Source organism: Salvelinus namaycush, chromosome 5 (genome assembly GCF_016432855.1).
Source record: "Salvelinus namaycush isolate Seneca chromosome 5, SaNama_1.0, whole genome shotgun sequence".
NCBI lineage: Eukaryota > Metazoa > Chordata > Actinopteri > Salmoniformes > Salmonidae > Salvelinus > Salvelinus namaycush.
In genome coordinates, this window is record NC_052311.1 from 18,191,063 (window position 1) to 18,210,161 (window position 19,099).

Genomic DNA, 19,099 nt, shown 5'->3' on the forward strand with positions numbered 1-19,099 from the left:
GTTTACATTGCAGCTACAATCAGAAATTGCACCGAAAGCAGCCAGAATAATTACAGACACCAACGTCAAATACCTAAATACTCATCATAAAACATTTCTGAAAAATCGATGGTGTACAGCAAATTAACCTCTTGAGAATATAGGGGGTGCTGTTTCGACTTAGTGAAAATTGGTCTCCAAATTAAACTGCCTCGTACTCAATTCTTGCTCGTACAATATGCATATTATTATTACTATTGGATAGAAAACAATCTCTAGTTTCTAAAACCGTTTGAATTATGTCTGTGGGTGAACCAGAACTCTTTCTGCAGCGAAATCCATGACAGGAACTGCGAAGGTCTGAAAATGAGGCTCTGTTCTCAGATCAGTTTAAAGCTCTGTATGTATCCTATGGGTCGACATGAACTGCACCCGCCTTCCCCTGGATGTCAGTAACCAATGAGAAGTGGAATGGAGTTTCTACGTAGTTCTCAGAGTTTATAAAAGGCCAAGGAACGAGGGGAGCTCTCTTTTCGACGTTCGTCATTGCGCAAAGCAGGACCTCAGGATGGCATTTTGAAACGCTCAGTTATCGACCTTAGATATATCCGTCTGTAATTTAATTCGATATAGGTGTTAGAAACATCATAACGAAGTTATTTTACACCGAGTTATATCAGTTTATGCGAGTATATTGCTATTTTCGGAATTTCCTTAGTATTGCGTTTGGAGGATTTGGGCATGTTGTGGCCACATAGCTATTCTTAGCTGCTAATTCCGAAGTTGAAGACGACGTTTTACAACCAAGCAACGATTCTTTTGGACAAGGGACCACTTGCACAAGATTCTGATGGAAGCTCGTCCAAAAGTAAGAGCTATTTATGATGTTATTCCGTATTTATGTGGAAAAATGTAAACGGATTTGTCCGCCATTATTGCGGCACTAGTCTGGCTGTAACGCACACTGTATGTCTAACGTTAATTTTAAAAATCTAACTCAGCGGTTGCATTAATAACTAATGCATCTTTCATTTGATGTCCAACCTGTATTTTTTAGTCAAGTTTACGATTATTTATTGATTAGATTAGGTGCCTTTCCAAGATGGCGCCGGCCAGAATGCATGACCTGTTGCCACTGATCACATTGTATAACCACGATTTGTGCTGCTAAATATGCACATTTTCGAACAAAACCTATATGGATTGTGTAATATGATGTTACAGGACTGTCATCTGAAGAATTCTGAGAAGGTTAGTGAAAAATGAATTTATTTTGGTGGTGAATACGTTATCGCTGTGTTTGGCTGGAATCAATGCTGTTGTCTGGTTTGCTATTGTGGTAAGCTAATATAACGATATATTGTGTTTTCGCTGTAAAACACTTAGAAAATCTGAAATATTGTCTTGATTCACAAGATCTGTGTCTTTCAATTGCTGTACGCTGTGTATTTTTAAGAAATGTTTTATGATGAGTAATTAGCTAATACACGATGGTCTCTGTAGTTATTCTAGTCATTTTAGTGAGAGTTGTGATGGGGGCTGCAATTGTAAACTATGATTTATACCTGAAATATGCACATTTTTCTAACAAAACATATGCTATACAATAAATATGTTATCAGACTGTCATCTGATGAAGTTTTTTCTTGGTTAGTGGCTATTTATATCTTTATTTGGTCGAATTGGTGATAGCTACTGATGGAGTGAAAATATGGTGGAGTAAGAAAAATTGTGTCTTTTGCTAACGTGGTTAGCTAATAGATTTACATATTGTGTCTTCCCTGTAAAACATTTTAAAAATCAGAAATGGTGGCTGGATTCACAAGAAGTGTATCTTTCATCTGGTGTCTTGGACTTGTGATTTAATGATATTTAGATGCTAGTATTTACTTGTGACGCTATGCTAGGCTATGCTAGTCAGCTTTTTTACTGGTGGGGGTGCTCCCGGATCCGGGTTTGGGAGGAACTAGAAGTTAAAGACAAACATCTTGTGAATCCAGCCAATATTTCCGATTTTTTTAAGTGTTTTACAGAGAAAACACAATATAGCATTATATTAGCTTACTACAATAGCCTACCACACTACCGCATTCATTCATCAAGGCACGTTAGCGATAGCAATAGGCACATTAGCGATAGCGAATAAACCAGCAAGATATAAACCAGCAAGATAAGCTTCATCAGATGACAGTCCTATAACATCAGGTTATACATACACTTATGTTTTGTTCGAAAATGTGCATATTTAGAGCTGAAATCAGTGGTTATACATTGTGCTAACGTTGTGCTAACGTAGCATCTTTTTCCCACAACGTCCGGATATTTTTCTGACACTTTTTTTGACACACATATTCTGACCAAATAACTATTCATAAACATAACTAAAAAATACATGTTGTATAGGAAATGATAGATACACTAGTTCTTAATGCAATCGCCATGTTAGAATTCTAAAAATAACTTCATTACGACATCCAGCTTAGGTATAGCGAGAGAGTACCCAAAAGCTGGGCGCCAATGACTAGTACAACATGTTCGACAGATATATGAAATAGCATCATAAAATGGGTCCTACTTTTGCTGATCTTCCATCAGAATGTTGTACAAGGGGTCCTTTGTCGGGAACAATCGTTGTTTGGTTTTAGAACGGCCTTTTTCCCTCTCGATTTAGCAAGCACACTTGCCAAGTGGCGCGAATCTCTCCATCGTCGACAAACAAAGAGAACGGAACAGGGCAAAACTCCCGAAAAAATTTCAATAATCTGATTAAACTATATTGAAAAAACATACTTTACGATGATATTGTCACATGTATCAAATAAAATCAAAGCCGGAGATATTAGTCGTCCATAACGACAGCTTATCAGAAGGCAAATCCAGGTCCCTTCTCGCGCTCTCCAGAAAACAGGAAACTGGTGACACGTCATGCCAAGAGCTATTATCCGAGCCCAGATCAAGTTACACACTCAATTTCTTCTCTCACTGCTTGTCGACATCTAGTGGAAGACGTATGAAGTGCATCTAAACTAATAAATATCAAGGACTTTAATAGGCAGCCCCTAGAACAGTGCATCGATTTCAGATTTTCCACTTCCTGTCAGGAAGTTTGCTGCAAAAGGAGTTCTGTTTTACTCACAGATATAATTCAAACGGTTTTAGAAACTAGAGAGTGTTTTCTATCCAATAGTAATAATAATATGCATATTGTACGAGCAAGAATTGAGTACGAGGCCGTTTAAATTGGGCACGATTTTCCCCCAAAGTGAAAACAGCGCCCTCTGTCCTCAACAGGTTTTAAGAGCATCAAAAGTCTCTCTCTCCCTCCGTTTCTGTTCTGGACCTACTTTCTGTTTACATGGCTACTGTTTCTCTCCATTACACATCTAATGATTTCTGTCTATAAGACCTGAGAGAACACTTCATCTGGTGTCGGGTCAGTCTTTCTGCACGGAATTAGAGGGGTTATCAATTATACATCTACACAAACTGGCCCTCCATCTGCTGGGGACATGAACAAGAAACTAGTGAGTGGGAGGAGAAAAGAGACATTAGTACGTCTTTGATATGTACTGTACTGTATCTGAGTGGGCACAAGCAAATCACGACATAATGCTTTTGCTTTTTGTCATTGAACAAAGCCAAGCAAATACAGGGTTACCAGGGCCATGTTGAGTAGGGAAGCGTTGAGTAGGGAAGCGTTGAGTAGGGAAGCGTTGAGTAGGGAAGCGTTGAGTAGGGAAGCGTTGAGTAGGGAAGCGTTGAGTAGGGAAGCGTTGAGTAGGGAAGCGTTGAGTAGGGAAGGGTTGAGTAGGGAAGGGTTGAGTAGGGAAGCATTGTGGAACGTTGCAGATAGAAATTTAAAGAGTAGCGCTGTTCACGTTGCTGTTCACATCAGTAGACCTGAAGTGCTTTGAAAGGGTGGTTATCGCTCACATCAAATCGAAATGTATTTGTCACATGCGCCGAATACAACGGGTAAAATGCGTACTTTCAAGCCCTTAACCAACAATGCAGTTCAAGAAATAAACATCAACACCATCATCACGGAAACCCTAGACCCACTCCAATAAGACTGCTGAACAATTAATCAAATGGCCACCCAGACTATTTGCATTGTCACCCACTCCCCCGTTTGTTTTTACACTACTTCTACTCACTGTTTATTATCTATGCATGGTCACTTTACCCCTACCTACAGTACATGTACAAATGACCTCGACTAACCTGTACCGCCGCACATTGACTCAGTACCGGTACCCCCTGTATATAGCCTCGTTATTATTATTTTACTGTTACTTTTTTATTTTTTACTTTAGTTTATTTAGTAAATATTTTCTTAACTGCAATGTTGGTTAAGGTCTTGTAAATAAGAATTTCACGGTAAGGTCCACACTTGTTGTATTCGGCGCATGTGACAAATCAAATTTTATTTTAATTGATTTGATTTGTTCTTCATAATATATTTCTATCTGAACGTTGTGGCCTACTGAACTAGACTAGGCTTGTAAACTAGTTCTTGTAAACTAGGCCTGTAAACTAGGCTTTTAAACTAGGCTTGAAACTCGGTTTGTAAACTAGGCTTGTAAACCACATGGTTGACTCACACATGTAGGGTAGGACCTGTACCTGTTATGGTGAATCCTTATGGTTCAACTCAAGGTGCAGGCTTGTGTATCCACACCTTGCTTTGTGAAAATCATATGGTTGTGCTCACACGCACGCTTGTGCATTGCAGTAACACCTTACATCTGCATATCCAAAGAAACATTCTGAGGCTCTCCCTCTTCCTTCCCCTTCCTGTTACAGCCTAATGGGAAAATGTCTCTCTGTGGAATTCCTTGTTGTGTAATCAGGGTGGATGCGGAGCAGAGTGTGGAATGTTTTACAGGTTGATTGGTAGCTCTGGTCCAGGGCATTAGGAATGCTCAGTGATAGCATGCCATACTAAGGCACAGTATTAGCAAGCTGTACTGAGACTCAGTGTTAGCAAGCCACACTCCCTGGACTACAGCTGGTTGGTTGGTTGGCTGGTTGGTTCTTTGGTTTGTTGGTTGGTGTACTGCTGAAGAGGGCTAGTGGGTTGGTAGCAGACCTGGGTTCATTTCATAGGTCAAATCTTTTAAAGTACCTGAGAGTGTTTGAGGTGCACTACATTTAGCTTAAAATGTGCACTTTTGGGAATATTCTGTATTCGTTCCAGTGTACCATTTACACAGAACCTGATAACCATAGATGTGTGTATGACACTGTATAATTGTGAAACCCCAGTCATGGCACTGCCTAGAATCTTGACTTGTGATAAGAAGAAACCACTTGTCTGTGAGTTTTAAACTCTCCCCTGCTTATTTGAGTGTTGTCCTTGGCCTTGACTCTGTGAGGTTGGAATCTGAAACAGAGCTGTGAGACACCCGTCTCCCTCAGCGTAATCTGTGAACCCCGTCCCCCTGGATACTCTATAGGTGTTGTTTCTGGGTGTGAATGCTGGTTCACTTCCCCCCTCTACATCTGTCGTCAGATCGCGTCAGAAAGGTATTGAGTCCATCCAGATTCAGCACCGTAATGTAAAATGATCTAAGGATGGAACATGTTTAATGTCTCTGTACTTCATGCATCATATCAATTAGCTCCTAATAGTTTTTTGCTGTTTTAGTTCGATTGGGGAAATATTGTCTCAAGACCACAGGAATGGAGTTCTCTGCAGATGTCTCTTTAAGTCAACATGTGTTATCGTGCTTGGTTTTCTCTGACCGTTGTCCATAGTTTTGGTGTCTGAGGGGGGGAAGAGGGCAGTGGCTGGAACACTGTGTGTGTTGATGTAGACATCAGTGTCTGTCATCAAGAGCCTTCCATTACAAGAGGTCGCTGTCGATGTTCTCAGCTGTGGCCTCCACCCAATTTCCTCTACCAGTGACCACACACACACACACACACACACACACACACACACACACACACACACACACACACACACACACACAAACAAATGGTTCAAACACACATACATGTAGTATGTTGTTGTACAAGACGCCTGCTGGACATGGGTTTGTTAAGTGGTTTCCCCTACACATACATGCACATACACAGACCCTTGTCACTAATATTTCCTCTGTCCGCATGTTCTTTGTTTACGTTTCTGCAATTCTTGGCATCGGGCGAGAAGAGAGCACAGAAGGAGGAATTTAGTTTTTTGGTGGGAGATGGTTTGGGAGCAGCAGCATTGTGGAGAGAGATGGTTTGGGAGCAGCAGCATTGTGGAGAGAGATGGTTTGGGAGCAGCAGCATTGTGGAGAGAGATGGTTTGGGAGCAGCAGCATTGTGGGGAGAGATGGTTTGGGAGCAGCAGCATTGTGGGGAGAGATGGTTTGGGAGCAGCAGCATTGTGGGGAGAGATGGTTTGGGAGCAGCAGCATTGTGGGGAGAGATGGTTTGGGAGCAGCAGCATTGTGGGGAGAGATGGTTTGGGAGCAGCAGCATTGTGGAGAGAGATGGTTTGGGAGCAGCAGCATTGTGGAGAGAGATGGGAGCAGCAGCATTGTGGAGAGAGATGGGAGCAGCAGCATTGTGGAGAGAGATGGGAGCAGCAGCATTGTGGAGAGAGATGGGAGCAGCAGCATTGTGGAGAGAGATGGTTTGGGAGCAGCAGCATTGTGGGGAGAGATGGTTTGGGAGCAGCAGCATTGTGGGGAGAGATGGTTTGGGAGCAGCAGCATTGTGGGGAGATGGTTTGGGAGCAGCAGCATTGTGGGGAGAGATGGTTTGGGAGCAGCAGCATTGTGGAGAGAGATGGGAGCAGCAGCATTGTGGAGAGAGATGGTTTGGGAGCAGCAGCATTGTGGAGAGAGATGGTTTGGGAGCAGCAGCATTGTGGAGAGCGATGGTTTGGGAGCAGCAGCATTGGAGAGAGAGATGGGAGCAGCAGCATTGTGGAGAGAGATGGGAGCAGCAGCATTGTGGAGAGAGATGGGAGCAGCAGCATTGTGGAGAGAGATGGGAGCAGCAGCATTGTGGAGAGAGTTGGTTTGGGAGCAGCAGCATTGTGGAGAGAGATGGTTTGGGAGCAGCAGCATTGTGGAGAGAGATGGTTTGGGAGCAGCAGCATTGTGGAGAGAGATGGGAGCAGCAGCATTGTGGAGAGAGATGGTTTGGGAGCAGCAGCATTGTGGAGAGAGATGGTTTGGGAGCAGCAGCATTGTGGAGAGAGATGGTTTGGGAGCAGCAGCATTGTGGAGAGAGATGGTTTGGGAGCAGCAGCATTGTGGAGAGAGATGGTTTGGGAGCAGCAGCATTGTGGAGAGAGATGGGAGCAGCAGCATTGTGGAGAGAGATGGGAGCAGCAGCATTGTGGAGAGAGATGGGAGCAGCAGCATTGTGGAGAGAGATGGGAGCAGCAGCATTGTGGAGAGAGATGGGAGCAGCAGCATTGTGGAGAGAGATGGGAGCAGCAGCATTGTGGAGAGAGATGGGAGCAGTAGCATTGTGGAGAGAGATGGTTTGGGAGCAGTAGCATTGCTTAAATATACCACCCGAAAACACTTCAATGTAAGTCAATATACATGTTTGGACATAAAAATGGACATCATTTAACTTTTCTTACCTACCTATAAAATCCATTGAAGCAGACCTAAAGTAAGTTTTGTAATATTGTTGAAATTAGTATTCCACAGTCATAAATCATGGGCATTAACATGGAGCTGGTTCCCCCTTTGCCGTTATAACAGCCTCCACTCTTCTGTGAAGCCTTTCCACTAGATGTTGGAACATTGCTGCGGGTACTTGCTTCCATTCAGCCACAAGAGCATTAATGAGGTCGGGCACTGATGTTGGGCGATTAGGCTTGGCTCGCAGTCGGCGTTCCAATTCATCCCAACGGTGTTTGATGGAGTTGAGGTCAGGGCTCTGTGCAGGCCAGTCAAGTTCTTCCACACCGATCTCGACAAACCATTTCCGTATGGACCTCACTTTGTTCACGGTGGCATTGTCATGTTGAAACAGGAAAGGAAATGTACAGTTGGCACTATGCATTCGGGCAGGTAGCGTTCTCCTGGCATCCGCCAAACACAGATTCGTCCGTCTCATTGCCAGATGGTGAAAGGTGATTCATCTCTCCAGAGAACGCATTTCCACTGCTCCAGAGTCCAGTGGCGGCGAGCTTTACACCACTCCAGCTGACGCTTGGCATTGCACATGATGATCTTAGGCTTGGAAACCCATTTTTGAATCTCCTGAAGAACAGTTATTGTGCTGACGTTGCTTCCAGAGGCAGTTTTGAACTCGGTAGTGAGTGTTGCAACCGAGCAGCGGTGAGTTTTGCAACTCGGCGGTCCCATTCTGTGAGCTTTTGTGACCTACCACTTTGCGGCTGAGTTGTTGTTGCTCCTAGACGTTTCCACTTCACAATAACAGCATTTACAGTTGACCGGGGCATCTCCAGCAGGGCAGAAATTTGACAAACTGACTTGTTGGAAAGGTGTCACCCTATGACGGTGCCACGTTGAAAGTCACTGAGCTCTTCAGTAAGGCCATTCTACTGCCAATGTTTGTTTATGGAGATTGCATGGCTGTGTGCTCGATTGTATACACCTGTCAGCAACGGGTGTGGCTGAAATAGCCAAATCCAGTCATTTGAAGGGGTGTCTACATACTTTTGTATATATAGTGTATATAGATATGGAAAATTATTTGTCATTTTTTATTAACTTTTATTTAACCAGGGAAAAACACATTGAGACCTAGGTCTCATTTGCAAATGTGCCCTGGGAACAATACAGAAAAGAAAAGTATACACAATTTAAAACACAAAATTAAATAAATAGCAAATATCATATACACAATAAACAATCAACCAAAACAAGCACATTTAGAAATACAAAAATCCCTAGCCTTTCTCCTAAACTGACCCAGAGACGACAACACATCCAAATGAAACGTTACTTGGAGATTATTACACATGATAGGGGCCTGTTAGGAAAAAGCAGATTTACCGAACTCTGTGGATACACATGGAGTCTCCGGCATTAACCAACCCTGTGATCTGGTGTTGTAATCGGAGTTTCTACATTTCAACAATGATAAGTAAATTGGTAGTTTATTGAGTAAGGCTTTATAAACAAAAACAGAATAATGAAGTGACCTGTGTGTTTTTAGAGAGGTCCAACCAACTTTATGATTAAGGATGTAGTGGTGAATGTCAAAACTGTCAGATGTTATAAAACAAAGTCCGCTATGATAAACATATAGATGGGAAGAGCAAAACCTTGTAGATTTTGAAATGCATGTCAATAGTTTGTATCAGTGTGTATGCAGTGCTGATTTCGGAGAAGTTGATATCACTGAATACTACTGTACCAATTGCTCAATATTGTGAAAAATATTTTTTGTTGATTGTCTTTTACGTATCCTGCCGGGAGAGCAATATCCATTCACACCCTGTGTGTGTGTGTGTGTGTGTGTGTGTGTGTGTGTGTGTGTGTGTGTGTGTGTGTGTGTGTGTGTGTGTGTGTGTGTGTGTGTGTGTGTGTGTGTGTGTGTGTGTGTGTGTGTGTGTGTGTGTGTGTGTGTGTGTGTGTGTGTGTGTGTGTGTGTTTATGGGTGGGGTCTCCTCTCCAGGGTAGCAGAGATGGGACTCTCCCAAATGTACAGGAAGCCAGGGGGGGGGGGGGCTTAGCACAGTGAGAAATGCTCTGAAATGTGAGAAAATCCAGCTCTGTGTGGGTGTGTGTGGAGAGAGGGGGAATGAGAGAGAAGAGAGAGAGGCTGGGAACTGGAGAAGAGAAGGGGACAGGAGCCTTAGCAGGGTCAGGTTGCACCGACAGAACAAAGGACTGCAGGACACCTGGCAAGCTCTGCATGGGAGACAGAGAGATAGTGGGAAAGAGGAAACAGAGAGAGCGCAGGCAAACAGGCCCAACCCTCACTCTTACACTAGCCCAAGCCAATGGCATGTACCAGATGCTCAGCAGGCTCTGCTCACACTTACTGGTCTGAGGCCAAACCACACGACTAACAACATTGGGCACTTTATTGAACACAAAGCCTTCACTATCTCATCCTGGAATATCCAAGGCCTGAGGTCATCTGCTTTTGGCCTAAAGAGCAGGAACCTGGACTTCTGAAATACAGACATTGTCATCCTACAATAACATGGTATAGAGGAGATGGACCCACTGGTTGCCCTCTAGGTTACAGAGAGCTGGTAGTCCCATCCACCAAACTACCAGGTGTGAAACAGGGAAGGGACTCAGGGGGTATGCTAATTTTGTATAGAGCAGACCTAATTCACTCTATTAAATGAATCAAAACAGGAACATTTTACATTTGGCTAGAAATTCAAAAGGAAATGATCTCAACAGAGAAAAATGTCCTCCTGTGTGCTACCTATACCCCCCCACTTGAATCACCATACTTAAATGAAGACCGCTTCTCCATCCTGGAGGGGGAAATCAATCATTTCCAGGCCCATGGACATGTTCTAGTCTGTGGCGACCTAAATGCCAGAACTGGACAAGAACCTGACTCCCTCAGCACACAGGGGGACAAACACCTACCTGGAGGTGAAAGCATTCCCTCCCCCATATGCCCCCCTCGGCACAACTACGACAACATAACCAACAAAAACGGGTCACAACTCCTGCAGCTCTGTCACACACGCTGGGTATGTACATAATCAATGGTAGGCTTCGAGGGGACTGTAGGTATACCTATAGCTCATCTCTTGGCAGTAGTACTGTAGACTACTTTACCACTGGCCTCAAACCAGAGTCTCTCAGAGCGTTCACAGTCAACCCGCTCACACCCCTATCAGATCACAGCAAAATCAGTCATTCTAATATGGCATTGCTGGTTTGACCTTCCTTTGACTTCTCAACCACCTGGTAGAGCAATACTCAATCATGAGGCATCAAAGCCAAAGGAACTGAATAATATTAAGAAATGCTATAGAGGAAAGTAGTGTGGAAACCTAGAAAAAAACAATTGGGTAACATCAAATCCCTTTAAAACAACTTAAATCCCTTTAACTTCTTATGGCTGCATCCCGCTAACGGGATCGATATGACAACAGCCAGTGAAATTGCAGGGCGCCAAATTCAAAAAACAGAAATCTCATAATTAAAATTCCTCAAACATACATGTGTTTTATATCATTTTAAAGGTAATCTTGTTGTTAATCCCACCAAAGTGTCCGATTTCAAATATGCTTTTCAGCGAAAGCCCTACAAACGATTATGTTAGGTCACCACCAAACCACAATAAGCACAGCCATTTTTCCAGCGAAATATAGCAGTCACAAAAAAGCAGAAATAGAGATCAAATTAATCACTAACCTTTGATGATCTTCATCAGATGACACTCATAGGACTTCATGTTACACAATACATGCATGTTTTGTTTGATAAAGTTCATATTTATATCAAAAAATCTGAGTTTACATTGGCGCGTTACATTCACTAGTTCCAAAAACATCAAGTGATTTTGCATAGCCACATCGTTTCAACAGAAATACTCATCATAAATGTAGATGATAATACAAGTTATACACATGGAATTATAGATTATGGAATTAAAGATATACCTCTCCTTAACTTCTTCTGGCTGCAAGCCCGAGGCCGGCCACAATATGACGACAGCCACTTCAAGTGCAGGGCGCGAAATTCTAAATATATTTTTTAGAAATATTTAACTTAACAAGTCCATTTAACAAGTCCAATACAGCAAATGAAAGGTACACATCTTGTGAATCCAGCCAACATGTCCGATTTTTAAAATGTTTTACAGCGAAAACAGCACGTATATTTATGTTAGCTCACCACCAAATACAAAAAAGGACAGACATTTTTCACAGCACAGGTAGCATGCACAAAGCCAACCTAACTAACCAAGAACCAACCAAACTAACCAACAAACAACTTCATCAGATGACAGTCTTATAACATGTTATTCAATAAATCTATGTTTTGTTCGAAAAATGTGCATATTTCAGGTATAAATCATAGTTTACATTGCAGCTACAATCAGAAATTGCACCGAAAGCAGCCATAATAATTACAGACACCAACGTCAAATACCCAAATACTCATCATAAAACATTTCTGAAAAATACATAGTGTACAGCAAATGAAAGACAGGCATCTTGTGATTCCAGCCAATATTTCCGATTTCTTAAGTGTTTTACAGCGAAAACACAATATAGCGTTATATTAGCTTACCACAATAGCCAGAAACACAAGCCATTCCCCAGTAGAAAAAGTTAGCGATCGTAACAAACCAGCAAAAGATATATAATTTTTGACTAACCTTGATAAGCTTCATCAGATGACAGTCCTATAACATCAGGTTATACATACACTTATGTTTTGTTCGGAAATGTGCATATTTAGAGCTGAATCAGTGGTTATACATTGTGCTAACGTAGCATCTTTTTCCCACAACGTCCGGATATTTTTCTGACACTTTTTCTGACACACATATTCTGACCAAATAACTATTCATAAACATAACTAAAAAATACATGTTGTATAGGAAATAATAGATACACTAGTTCTTAATGCAATCGCCGTGTTAGAATTCTAAAAATAACTTCATTACGACATCCAGCTTAGGTATAGCGAGAGAGTACCCAAAAGCTGGGTGCCAACGACTAGCACAACATGTTCGACAGATATATGAAATAGCATCATAAAATGGGTCCTACTTTTGCTGATCTTTCATCAGAATGTTGTACAAGGGGTCCTTTGTCGGGAACAATCGTTGTTTGGTTTTAGAACGGCCTTTTTCCCTCTCGATTTAGCAAGCACACTTGCCAAGTGGCGCGAATCTCTCCATCGTCAACAAAGTCAGAGAACGGAACACGGCAAAACTCCCGAAAAAATTTCAATAATCTTATTAACTTCTTATGGCTGCAAGCCCGAGGTCGGTACACCTATGACAACATCCAGCTCAAAGTGCAGGGCGCGAAATTCAAAAAAAATATTTTTTTTAAATATTTAACTTTCACACATTAACAAGTCCAATACAGCATATGAAAGGTACACATCTTGTGAATCAAGCCAACATGTCCGATTTTTAAAATGTTTTACAGGGAAGACAAAATATGTAAATCTATTAGCTAACCACGTTAGCAAAAGACACCACTTTTCTAACTCCATCAGTTTCTTACTCCATCAGGTGCTATCACAAATTCGACCAAATAAAGATATAAATAGCCACTAACCAAGAAAAAACTTCATCAGATGCCAGTCTGATAACATATTTATTGTATAGCATAGGTTTTGTTAGAAAAATGTGCATATTTCAGGTATAAATCATAGTTTGCCATTGCAGCCACCATCACAAATCTCACCAAAGCGACTAGAATTACTACAGAGAGCAACGTGTATTACCAATTTACTCATCATAAAACATTTCTTAAAAATAGACAGCGCATAGCAATGGAAAGACACAGATCTTGTGAATTCAGACAACATTTCAGATTTTCTAAGTGTTTTACAGCGAAAACACAATAAATCGTTATATTAGCATACCACATGTGCAAACGTTACCCGAGCATTGATTCAAGCCAAAGAGAGCGATAACATTATCATCGCCAAAATATATTAATTTTTTCACTAACCTTCTCAGAATTCTTCCGATGACACTCCTGTAACATCATATTACAACATACATATAGAGTTTGTTCGAAAATGTGCATATTTAGCCACAAAAAAACGTGGTTTTACAATGAGAATAGTAGCAAAACTGGCCTGAAAATGTCGGGCGCCATCTTTGACAGTGATCTTGTCTAATGAATAACTATTCATAAACTTGACTAAAAAAATATAAGTTGGACAGCTATCGAAAGACAAATTAGTTCTTAATGCAATCGCTGAATTACATTTCTAAAATTATCCTTACTGTGCAATACAGGGTTCGCCAAGTGAAGCTATACCAAAAAAAATGGCGGAATATGCGTTTAACATTTTTCTACAGAACAACGATTTATCATCTTAAATATTTCTTACTATGAGCTGATCTTCCATCAGAATCTTGGGCAATGTATCCTTTCTCGGGTCTAATCGTCTTTTGGTCGAAAGATGTCCTCTTGTCCGTCGAAATGGCCACTAACGTTCGACCGGTACTGGAAACGTGCCCAGCGCTTCAAAGTGAATCACAAAGAAATGCCTCAAAATCGCACTAAACGGATATAAATTGCTATAAAACGGTTTAAATTAACTACCTTATGATGTTTTTAACACCTATAACGAGTAAAAACATGACCGGCGATTTAGAAGTGGCTAAACCAAAGCTTGGAAAGAGAGCCAGTCCGACGTCCATCGTGCGTCAGGCGCAGGAAAAAAAGAAAGCTACTTCCGCCTTGTGCTCTTTTATACAGGCCCTGATTGCGCAATCGACTCCATTCAAATTGTCACCTCTTACTGACATCTAGAGGAAGGCGTAGGCAGTGTTTGTATCCTCATAGCATTTACAGGGACCTTAAAACTGACCTGGGACCAGGGGCCAAGATTTCTGAAATCTCACTCCCTGTCAGGAAAAGTGCTGTAGAATGAGTTCTGTTTCACTCAGAGACATAATTCCAACGGTTATAGAAACTAGAGAGTGTTTTCTATCCAATAATAATAATAATATGCATATTGTACGAGCAAGAATTGAGTACGAGGCCGTTTGAAATGGGCACCTTTAATCAGAGCTACTCAATACTGCCCCTGCAGCCATAAAAAGTTAAACTATATTGAAAAAACATACTTTACGATGATATTGTCACATGTATCAAATAAAATCAAAGCCGGAGATATTAGTCGTCCATAACGACAGCTTATCAGAAGGCAAATCCAGGTCCCTTGACGCGCTCTCCAGAAAACAGGAAACTGGTGACACGTCATACAAAGAGCATTTATTCGAGCCCAGATCAAGTTACACACTCCATTTCTTCTCTCACTCATTGTCGACATCTAGTGGAAGACGTATGAAGTGCATTTAAACGAATAAATATCAAGGACTTTAATAGGCAGGCCCTAGAAGAGAGCACCGATTTCAGATTTTCCACTTCCTGTCAGGAAGTTTGCTGCAAAAGGAGTTCTGTTTTACTCACAGATATAATTCAAATGGTTTTAGAAACTAGAGTGTTTTCTATCCAATAGTAATAATAATATGCATATTGTACGAGCAAGAATTGAGTACGAGGCCGTTTGAAATGGGCACCTTTTATCCGGCTACTCAATACTGCCCCTGCAGCCCAAACAGGTTAATGCAACCGCTGTGTCAGATTTCGAAAAAACTTTGCGGAAAAAGCAAATCATGCAATAATCTGAGACGGCGCTCAGAACAATAGCCAAATTAGCCGCCATGTTGGAGTCAACAGAAACCAGAAAATACATGATAAATGTTTCCTTACCTTAGATGAACTTCATCAGAATGCAGTCCTAGGAATCCCAGGTCCACAATAAATGCTTGATTTGTTCGATAATGTCCGTTATTTATGTCCAATTAGCTACTTTGGTTAGCGCGTTTGGTTAACAATTCCAAAGTCACAAAGTCACAAAGCTATAATGTGACGAAATGTCCAAAAGTTCCATAACAGTCAGTAGAAACATGTCAAACGATGTACTGAATCAATCTTTAGAATGTTGTTAACATACATCTTGAATAACGTTCCAACCGGAGAATTAGATTGACTTCAGTTGAGCGATGGAACGGAGCTGCCAGGTGAACGCGCGTGGTCAAAGCATGGTCAGCTCGTGGCAGTGGTGACTAATTCCTGTCTCCTTCGGCCCCCCTTCACATTAGAGTCATCAGACAAAGTTCTATTGACTGTTGACATCTAGTGGAAGCCGTAGGAAGTGAAAACTCATCAATATCTCGCTGTAATTTCAATGAGAGCTTGGTTGAAAATCTGCCACCTCAGAAAAAATCCAAACAGGAAGTGGAACTTCTCAGATTTTTGCCTGCCATATGAGTTCTGTTATACTCACAGACATAATTCAAACAGTTTTAGAAACTTTAGAGTGTTTTCTATCCAATACTAATAATACTATGCAAATATTAGCAACTATGACTGAGGAGCAGGCCGTTTACTCTGGGCACCTCTGTGCACCTTTCATCCAAGCTACTCAATACTGCCCCTGCAGCCATAAGAAGTTAAGACAACTTCCTGGACAAAATGTTTCACTGTAATAGTGAAAGTATAAACTTGGCAGTAGAAAACTTAGACAGTGTATTTGACCTCTCAGCTTCCCTAATCAAATCTAAAAATGTCAAACAGAAAACCAAAGAAAATGAACAACAATGACATGGTTTGATGAAGAATGCAAAAACCTAAGAAGGTAATTGAGAAATCTATCCAACCAAAAACATGGAGACCCAGAAAGCCTGAGCCTACGCCTTCACTATGGTGAATCACTGAAACAATACAGAAATACACTACGGATAAAGAAGGAACAGCAGGTCAGAAATCAGCTCAATGTAAATGAAGAATCCATAGACTCTAACCACTTCTGTGAAAATTGGAAAACACTAAACAAACAACAACACAAAGAGTTATCTATCCAAAAATGGAGATGTATGGGTAAACCACCTCTCCAATCTTTTTGGCCCTATGACAAAGAACAAACATCAAAAACATATACAAATCTTAGAATCAACTATTAAAGACTACAAGAACCCACTGGAATCTCCAATTACATTGAATTAACTAACGGACAAAAGACAAACCCTCCAACCCAAAAGGCCTATGGTGTTGATGGTGTCCTCAATGAAATGATCAAATATACAGACCACAAATTCCAATTGGCTATACTAAAACTCTTTAACATCATCCTTAGCTCTTGTATATTACCCAATATCTGGAACCAAGGACTGATCACCCAATCCACAAAGTGGAGACAAATTTGACCCCAATAACTACCGTGGGTTATGCGTCAACAGAACCCTTGGGAAAATCCTTTGTATTATCATTAACAGCAGACTCGTACATTTTCTCAGTGAAAACAATGTACTGAGCAAATGTCAAATTGGCTTTTCACCAAATTATCGTATGACAGACCACGTATTCATTCATTTTTATACAAACCAAGCTTTTGACTCAATTTGGCATGAGGGTTTGCTATACAAATTGATGGAAAGTGGTGTTGCGGGAAAAACATATGACAAATATACACAAACAAGTGTGAAGTTAAAATTGGCAAAAAACACACATATTTCAATCCCACAGGGTCGTGGGGTGAGACAGGGATGCAGCTTAAGCCCTCAACATATATATCAACGAATTGGCTAGGGCACTAGAACAGTCTGCAGTACCCGGCCTCACCCTACTAGAATCTGAAGTTAAATGTCTACTGTTTGCTGATGATCTGGTGCTTCTGTCCCCAACCAAGGAGGGCCTACAGAAGCACCTAGATCTTCTGCGCAGATTCTGTCAGACCTGGGCCCTGACAGTAAACCTCAGTAAGAATAAAATAATGGTGTTCCAAAAAAGGTCCAGTTACCAGGAACACAAATTCCATTTAGACACTGTTGCCCGTGAGCAGGTATTCCCAAACTGGGGTACGCGTACGCACAATGCCGTCGGGGGTACGCCAAATAAAAATGTGATTTTTTAAAAATATAAAAACATTTCTTCACATTTTCAAACAGTAAATTTATGTTTTAGAATGGGGCTATACATTTGGGTGAGGTTTTTTTCATGCCTGAGTAGCCTCGTTTCACTGTCAAAAATAAAATTAAACCATCTAGTGTTCAGCGAAATAACAACACAATGTAAAATACAGGTAGCCGAGTCAAATAATTAACATCCAATCATATTAACCGTTACTCTTTCGCGGGAATTTCACTAACAGTCCGTATGTAGACAAACATAGCTGCTGCTCATTGCTTTTGCTTGAAAATTGATAAATGGCCCAAAAAAGTAAGGCCCGCGTCCATAGAGACACATACCAGCTCTACTGGTAGTACTGCTACTACCAGCAGTACTACACCTGCATGTCGTCTGGTCTGATGAAACAAAAATTGAACTGTTTGGCCATAATGACCATCATTGTGTTTGAAGGAAAAAGGGGGAGGCTTGCAAGCTGAAGAAAACCGTCCCAACCTTGAAGCACGGGGGTGGTAGCATCATGTTGTGGGGATGCTTTGGTGCAGGAGGGACTGGTGCACTTCACAAAACAGATGGCATCATGAGGGAGGAAAATTATGTGCATATATTGAAGCAACATCTCAAGACATCAGTCAGGAAGTTAAAGCTTGGTCGCAAATGGGTCTTCCAATGGACAATGACCCCAAGTATACTTCCAAAGTTGTGGCAAAATGGCTTAAGGACAACAAAGTCAAGGTATTGAAGTTGCCATCACAAAGCCCTGACCTCAATCCTATAGAAAATTTGTGGGCAGAACTAAAAAAGCATGTGCGAGCAAGGAGGCCTACAAACCTGACTCAGTTACACCAGCTCTGTCAGGAGGATTCGGCCAAAATTCACCCAACGTGAATGACCTGTTGCCACAAGAAAAGGGCAACCAGTGAAGAACAAACACCATTGTAAATACAACCCATATTTATGTTTATTTATTTTCCCTTTTGTACTTGAACTATTTGCACATAATATGACATTTGACATTTCTTTATTATTTTGGAACTTTTGTGGATGTAATGTTTACTGTTAATTTTATTGTTTATTTCGCATTTGTTTATTATCTACTTCACTTGCTTTGGCAATGTTAACATATGTTTCCCATGCCAATAAATTCCTTAAATTGAATTGAATCGAGAGAGAGCTGATAACGGTAATACAACCGGTCATGATGATCTCGATGGTGGAGCTGTAGAACTTTTTGAGGATCTGGGGACCCATGCCAAATCTTGGAACTTGAAACTCTCGACCCACTCCACTTCAGTCCTGTCGATGTTAATGGGGGCCTGTTCGGCCCTCCTTTTCCTGTAGTCCATGATCATCTCCTTTGTCTTTCTCACATTGAGAGAGAGGTTGTTGTCCTGGCACCACACTGCCAGGTCTCTGACCTCCCTAAAGGCTGTCTCATCGTTGTCGGTGATCAGACCTACCACTGTTATCTCATCAGCAAACTTAATGATGGTGTTGGTCGTGCTTGGCCACGCAGTCGTGGGTGAACAGGGAGTACAG

General features: G+C 41.4%; 1 protein-coding gene across 1 annotated transcript in view; it reads left to right on the forward strand.

Moving 5' to 3' along the window:
- Positions 1-19,099, forward strand: part of LOC120048021 (LIM and calponin homology domains-containing protein 1-like) — a 165,183-nt gene that overhangs the window by 72,773 nt on the left and 73,311 nt on the right. The window lies entirely within an intron of this gene.